The sequence below is a fragment of the Ciona intestinalis genome, chromosome 1, assembly GCF_000224145.3.
Source record: "Ciona intestinalis chromosome 1, KH, whole genome shotgun sequence".
NCBI lineage: Eukaryota > Metazoa > Chordata > Ascidiacea > Phlebobranchia > Cionidae > Ciona > Ciona intestinalis.
Window position 1 is genome coordinate 6,760,716 of NC_020166.2, and position 7,631 is coordinate 6,768,346.

The 7,631-nt window shown below is 36.5% G+C and overlaps 2 long non-coding RNA genes across 2 annotated transcripts; one reads left to right on the forward strand and one right to left on the reverse strand.

The window, feature by feature from the left end:
- Window positions 1–2,103: 2,103 nt before the first annotated feature.
- Window positions 2,104–3,741, reverse strand: LOC113474500. Its single transcript, XR_003396161.1, has 2 exons — window positions 2,555–3,741; window positions 2,104–2,238 (listed from the first exon to the last, which is right to left on the reverse strand). It is a non-coding gene; the product is annotated as an uncharacterized LOC113474500 (long non-coding RNA).
- Window positions 3,742–4,585: 844 nt separating this feature from the next.
- On the forward strand, window positions 4,586–4,935 carry LOC113474518. Its single transcript, XR_003396180.1, has 2 exons — window positions 4,586–4,666; window positions 4,857–4,935. It is a non-coding gene; the product is annotated as an uncharacterized LOC113474518 (long non-coding RNA).
- The last annotated feature ends 2,696 nt before the right edge of the window (window positions 4,936–7,631 follow it).

Sequence of the window (7,631 nt, forward strand, 5' to 3'; positions counted from 1 at the left end):
TAGAGGTAGTGGTCGTTTTTGGTGCTTTCAGAAGTTGGGGAAATTTGTTCAGGTTCTCCAATTGTGTTGGGGTTCCTTCATTCATGTTGTTTTCATTTGTTTGAGTTTCCAATATTGCAAATCTATTTTGGGTAGGGGTTGAGGGTATGGGTGTTGGCATTATTTGGGTGTTGGTTTTTCTTATTATTGTCCATGGCTGTGGGGTCTTCTGCAGAATGTCGGTTGGTCTGGATCGGCAATTTCGAAGAATATGTCCTTCGCATTTGCAAAATGTGCAGTATCCTTTTTTTGGGCATCTTGTTTGCACATGCCCACGTTCTTTGCAGAACCGACAAAGGGGTAGATGAGATTCCCCAGGCCTCGTCACTGTAGCGTATTTTCCACATATTTTAATTACTTTGGGGATATTGTTTATGTTCAGTTTTTCAAAATATACATTGATTTTTTTTATGTTTCTTGAAATTTCGGTGGAAGCCAAATTCCATTTCCACTATTTTGCCCCATCTGTTTCTTTCCAGTAACGTTTTTATCTTAGAAAATTCTATATATGCCGGGACCGGGTGCAGTGTAACAATTTCTTTTGGTGGGGATGGCAAAAACGCAGATATATACATTTCGTTCCCATTTTCCGAAGCGAAGTTTACTCTTTCATTGTTGACATGGTTGATGATTAATTGGATATTATGGGCAAATTTCGGTTTTATAGTAATCAAAAAGGTCATATCCTTAAAAGAGTCAGTAATTACTCCATTAACTTGATTTTTGAGTAGTTCAAGGGGCTTGCCTGTACCAAAGCGTTCCATAAACACGGAAACGCTTATATGTTCAATATTGCCCTTCAGTTGGAGAATGAGTGATCGCTTTATTTCTGATTCTATTTCTAAAACCTTGCAGGTTGCCATGGCTAAAGTTATGAATTTAAGTACAAGGAAAGCTTACGACGGCAGGATATATTTAGATCGAGAAAAAAAAACAGTTACACGGCTGTCTAACGGCAGGCGCCGCGGCGCGCGTTTCAAACACCAGACCGCACTAAAAAGAAAACTATTTACAAGAACAGCTACTACAAAAAGCAATAGGAAAACAATAACAAAACAAGTCGCCTGGTCGATGGGCAGAGGGAAGATAATTCAGTGTTTGTAGTAAGTAATACAATTTTCAGCACGGAAAGGGTAATCCAAATATGAGGTTTCGGTGGTTAATCCAACAGGTTTTGCAGATTATAATCCAAAGTTTGTGGGAAGGGCGAGTTTGAAGGTTGTTTCCAAGGAAGTATTTTCTGATGCCGAGAAAAGGAAATTTCCGTCGTCGACACCGAGGGGTAGCCGAGAGGTCGCCGAAGAGTCTTCGAAGAGTGGTCAAGAGATGGTGGTCGTCGAGGGATGTTCGAGAGTGGTCGTCCAAAGGAGGGCAGTAGATGTTCTCTTCTGGGGAACAGCAGCTCTTTGTCTTAGCAGCTAGAGTGGAGGGTGGAGTTTTCTTGCTTCTGGAAGAGTAGAGTTGATCGCTGGTCCCGTCGTCGAATCACTGTTCTAATTGAATTTGGAAAAGTAAACCTTAAAATGTCTGAGTTGGATGCTTCAATTCAAAAAGTAGTCTTTGTATAAAGAAAACACAATGAACCCAATTCAGTGCAAATGTAGCCGATGCGTTAATCTGACAAATGTGATAACGGTTGTAATAATGGTAAAGTCCGACAGCTCTTACGTTGTGTGGTGCAGAGATCAAACAAGTATTTTAGGTCCAGAACTCTTTTATTTGTACATAGTTGAGCCAAAGCTCAGATTCTTACCTTATTTAAATAGAATAGCTTAAAATGTCGAAGTTGGGGGGCTTCAATTCAAAAAGTAGTCTTCGTATAAAGAAAACACCTTGAAACACAATTCGGTGCAAATGTAGCCGATGTGTTAATCTGACAAATGTGATAACGGTATCAATTCAAAAAGTAGTCTTCGTATAAAGAAAACACCTTGAAACACAATTCGGTGCAAATGTAGCCGATGTGTTAATCTGACAAATGTGATAACGGTATGTAATAATAGTAAAGTCCGATAGCTCTTAGGTTGTGCGGTGTAGCGCGCGCGAAAAATATTCAAACAAGTATTTTAGGTCAAGAACTCTTTTATTTGTATATAGTTGAGCCAAAGCTCAGATTCTTACCTTATTCAAATAGAATACCTTAAAATGTCTGACTTATGTGATTTAATTCAAAAAGTAGTCTTCGTATAAAGAAAACACCTTCTTTTATTTGTATATAGTTGAGCCAAAGCTCAGATTCTTACCTTATTTAAATAGAAATACCGTAAAATGTCTGACTTATGTGCTTTTAATTCCGTAAAATGTCTGACTTATGTGCTTTTAATTCAAAAAAAAAGTAGTCTTCGTATAAAGAAAACACCTTCTTTTATTTGTATATAGTTGAGCCAAAGCTCAGATTCTTACCTTATTTAAATAGAAATACCGTAAAATGTCTGACTTATGTGCTTTTAATTCCGTAAAATGTCTGACTTATGTGCTTTTAATTCAAAAAGTAGTCTTCGTACAAAGAAAACACCTTGAACCCAATTCTGTGCAAATGTGGCCAATGTGATAATGGTTGTAATAATGGTATTTCAAAAAACCTGCTGAGTTAAGCGCTTAATACTTTTGTTTTTATGTTGGGGATTGAAATATTGATTAAGTCATTAGATTATTATTTCAGTTCTATTTTCAGTTAGTAGGCCTTGTTTCGTAACGATACTATATACTATATTGGGATTGAACATGAAAAAAATCTTTTGTTGGTTGTTCTTCATTGTCGTATTTTTTTATCTTCGCCCTGATTAGAGCTCCCTGGTGTGTATTTTATCTTCTATGCGTTTATATTATGTTGTAGGATTATATATTTATGATTATTTTAAAAATTTTTATCGTTTATTTTTATGTCATTTAATCTTTTTACACATTCTATGTAACAAATTCGTTCAACGTGGCTTCTATATTTGAAAAGTCCGTAGCTTCGTTTTTTCATTATTTCCGTTTTTCCCACCATTCCAAAATAAACCGCCAATTTTTCCAGTAGGTGTATATAGCATTTTGAATGTTTGTGGTTTAGCGTATTGTTTTTTTATTTTGTAAAAGGAGGGACCCGCATTTTATGCGTAATTCCATTGCGGGCAGCAGTTGTGGTGCGAAAAGTTGTTTGTCACATAATGGATATCTAAAACTAACGGAAGGATGTTTTGATTTAGCATATATTCTATCTATTCCGCTGGCAGAAACAAAAGTCGTGCAGGTATATATAATTTTGTCTTTGTGTATTTTCCGGTGTACGTCGTATAGCTTTTTTTTATTATTCCCCATTTTTTAAGTTGCGTTTCACCATATTCGCGTGCTGAACGTATCGATATGTTCGGTGACGAAGTTAAAATCCCCAATTACTAAGTTTTTAGTTGTTAAATTGAGTTCCAATTTTTGTTCCAATATATCCAATTGTTGATCCGCTTTACTACCGGATTGCAAATATAAATTGTATATGCAAAAATATCCATTCTTTTCTTTTAGTTTGATTTTCTGGATTCGATTTGGAATGATAATTTCATAAGATATTTCATATTGATCTGTTATATATTTTTATTAGACATATAGTACCTGCTCGAAAATGTGGTTCTATTTTGTCAATTATTGTATTGGAAGAAGTGTTTACGTTACAGGCTAATTCGATTTGTTTAATCATGTGGTGAGTCATATATCCAGTTTTTTGTATGCACAAGATATCAATCTCATTTATTTAGAGGTAATTTATGATTGCATTTAATTTTTTTTTATACTCTTTACATTTATCGTTCCAAAAATTATATGAGTCCTTCGGATGAGGCTGTTGTTTGTTGGATATTTGAATCATTATTATTACTAGTAGTTAGAGCCATAGTCTCTGTAAAAAGGAATCTATTAGTTTAAGTATAGTATATTAAAATTATAGATATACGGCTATAAGGTTTGGAATGTCTTCCTTCTTATTGAAGCTGTTGAACTTTGTTCGAAGAGTTCCTCCAGGCTGCCGGACGATCTTTGTGGATCTGGGGTGGTTCAGTTTCAATGATTTCTACCATGTTAGATGCTGTGTCCATAATATTGGAGTGATAAAGCCTGTGGTAATTTTCAATTATTTGGATATTCGTTTCGGTCTGGTCGTCTGAATGGTCTGAAGTTGGTTCTTGGTCATTGATTGTAGTTGGTTGATCCGCGGTTGCTGTTTCCAATGTTTCATGCAGGTCTAGCTGTTTGTTTGATGCTGTTTCCTCATCAGTTTGTTTTTTTAGCATTGGGATGGGCATTCTTTTTATTTTGGGCGTTTTTTTGGGTGTCTTTGCCTTAAGGTGGAGTGGATGTTCTTGTATTTATGGTTCTGTTCGTTCCTGCCTGCATTGAGGGAAAATGCTCCATACTGTCTATGTTTATTGTGTTTTGTAATATGTTAAACCGGTTTCTTATTTCAATTGCTGGGGTAGACTTTGGCGTTGCATGGTATTGATTGGTTTGTTTTCTCCAGGGGTTATCGGCTGTGTTGAAGGTTTTGATCGGCAGTTTCTTAATATGTGCCCATCTGACTTGCAGAACGTACAGAACCCTTTCTTGTGGCCTTTTGTCTGCACGTGACCACGTTCTTTGGAGAATCTGCACAATGGTAAGTGGGATTCTATTTTAGGTTCGTCAATATAGCATGTGGAATCGGGTGCAGGGTCACTATTTCCTTTGGTGGTCTTGGTAGGTGTGCCGTAACTTTGGTTTTGTTCCCATTTTGTCCGGTAGTAGATGTCTTAGTTGTTGCAGTAGTCCAAAATGTTCTTAATGTTTTCTGGGCTGTCGGTTTTTAGAGTGACCAGGAAAGCAGCGTCTTTAAAGGACTCCATTATCACGCCCTCTACCTCCCCGGTCAGTACTTCGAGGGGTCCTCCGTTTCCGAAGAGCTCCATGAATGTGGAGACACTAATAGATTCTACATTTTCTTTTAACTGAATTACAATTGATCTCTTTATCTCCATTTCCAATTCCACGATTTTAATATTTGACATATTGCCAATTTTGTTCGTTTTCGATTATCAATTACGTATGCTTAAGGTTTTGCACGGGTGTCGGAAGATACGGTTGCAATACTGTACAACAGTATAAATACAGTTAATACGCAGAGGTACACAAGAGGAAAAATATTTACAATAACTAAGATTATATTCAGGTTGCTATGGCTCCAAGTACTATCCCATTAGGGTCTAGCACACAAGTGTTGGGATAAACAAACGAAAGAAAAAATATTTACAATAACTAAGATTATATATTCAGGTTGCTATGGCTCCAAGTACTATCCTATTGGGCTCCCTAGCACACAAGTGTTGGGATAAACAAACGAAAGAAAAAAAATGCAAAAACACAAGTCACCTGGTCGCAGGGCAGAAAATAAGAGTTGTGTAAAATCCAATGAACGGGTTAAGATGAGATTCAAATGTCTTTGTGGTTAGTCCGAAGAAGTGGTATATACATGGCGCCCTCTATAACAGGCCTGGACACCGTCGGCGCCTCTCTCGAAACTGGAGGCGGATGGTTTTGCAGCGCTTGTTTGAATTGTAAGACCGTTTTGATGAGTTATTTGACGAATTATCGCATTAGATAGTGTTGGCTCTAAGTTATAGCAGTTAGTACAGTATAAATGTTTTGTTTTTTTTGTTTAGCTTACGTGTATTATGTTTATGATTGGCCACCAGTGTGAAATCTTAACTGAGCTATGTTTGTTTAAGACAAACGAGCGTTTTAGCAAAACTTTTCTAACTATAAATATTCTCTGAACTGCAAGACCTACCACCAGTTTATTTTTGAATTTAAGTAGACTGCTTGCTTTTCGAAATTCCTTTTTGGCATTTGTTTTTTTTTTGTCAAAAAATCCTAATATTCATCTCAAGAAGGGGCCTCTGTACTGCTCTAAAACTTGAGAAATGATGTATTAGGTAGAATAGCAGGACAGATAAAAAGATGTAAAAAAAGACGAGTCAAATTAAAAATAAATGCCATCCCTTTTGTGGTTTGTATATGCTGGTAAAGGCAATGTCAGTTTTGAAACAGGTTACATGTATAACAAAATGCTTGTATGCAAGATATAGTGAGAAATCCTGTGTATGGCTGGTCATGTGACAGGTTGTAAAAGTGGATATGAACTAAGATGCAGATGATAAAAAAAGATGTAAAAAAAGACGAGTCAAATTAAAAAAAAATGCCATCCCTTTTGTCGTTTGTATATGCTGGTAAAGGCAATGTCAGTTTTGAAACAGGTTACATATATATAACAAAATGCTTGTATGCAAGATATAGTGAGAAATCATGTGTGTCGTTTGTATATGCTGGTAAAGGCAATGTCAGTTTTGAAACAGGTTTCATATATAACAAAATGCTTGTATGCAAGATATAGTGAGAAATCATGTGTATGGCTGGTTATGACAGGTTGTAAAAGTGGATATGAAGTAAGATGCAGATGATAAAACACCCCAATTTTCTGTTTACCTCATGTAACTTCATTCATTCATTCAACCGATAGTGGTAAAGATGGCTGCAGTCCACAACATATTGTGTGTCCACAAAAGTTTGAATCCAACCGCTTAAACAAATATTCCTTCCCTGCTTCCATTATTTCATTTGTAATTTTGTCATCATCTAGTCCAGGTAGATATATATCCAGTGTACCTTTATTTGCCATCAAAATTTCAAAGGATTTTCATCATGGTTTTTATCTTGCCTTTATAATTATAATTTCTTCTTTGGTCGGACAAATGGCCAAGAATAGCACAGGCAGTTTATTATCCTGTTAATGTTATGACAAGCAGCTATCCAGTGTACCTTTATTTGCCATCAAAATTTCAAAGGATTTTCATCATGGTTTTTATCTTGCCTTTATAATCATAATTTCTTCTTTGGCTGGACAGGTGGCCAAGAATAGCACAGGCAGTTTATTATCCTGTTAATGTTATGACAAGCAGCCAAGCCGTACATGCTTCTCACAGACTACAAAAATTCAAATGCAACTGCTTATTTAGTTGGTAAGCTTGTGTATTCTGGTGAAGCACTTGCCGGGCCATTTAATTATTTTTCATCTCCAAGAGCATCATATGAAAGCTCCCCAGTACAAAAACACTGACCAGAAATGACTTCCAAAATTGACAACACTAATGACTGGACATTCTTAGGTGAAATATGCAAACATTGGTGGAATCAAGGCAAAGAAATGTGATAAATGCAAGCATTGTTATACATGGGTTACAGGAAACAATCAAGGTGCATATTGCATATACATTACGCCAGCTGGACAGATTAAGCTCTTCCAGTGCTGTATGGACTGGCAGTTGGGCCTTGTAATGCCTTTGCAGTTCTCACTGTTATCTGTAGCGTGATGTCGTTTTGTCGAATAAACTGGGTTGTAACCTGGACTTGTCATAGAGTTATTACTTTTCTGCTGGAGTCGGATTTCTGTTGAGGGAGGTGCGTGTTATCATAGACACCTTAAATGTAATAGACTGAACTCGATAACAAACTTTCAGACTGGTGTTTAAGTTGTATCTCTATGGTAAAAGACAGTAGCGTCGGTAAAGTTATAAATACAGACAGATCAT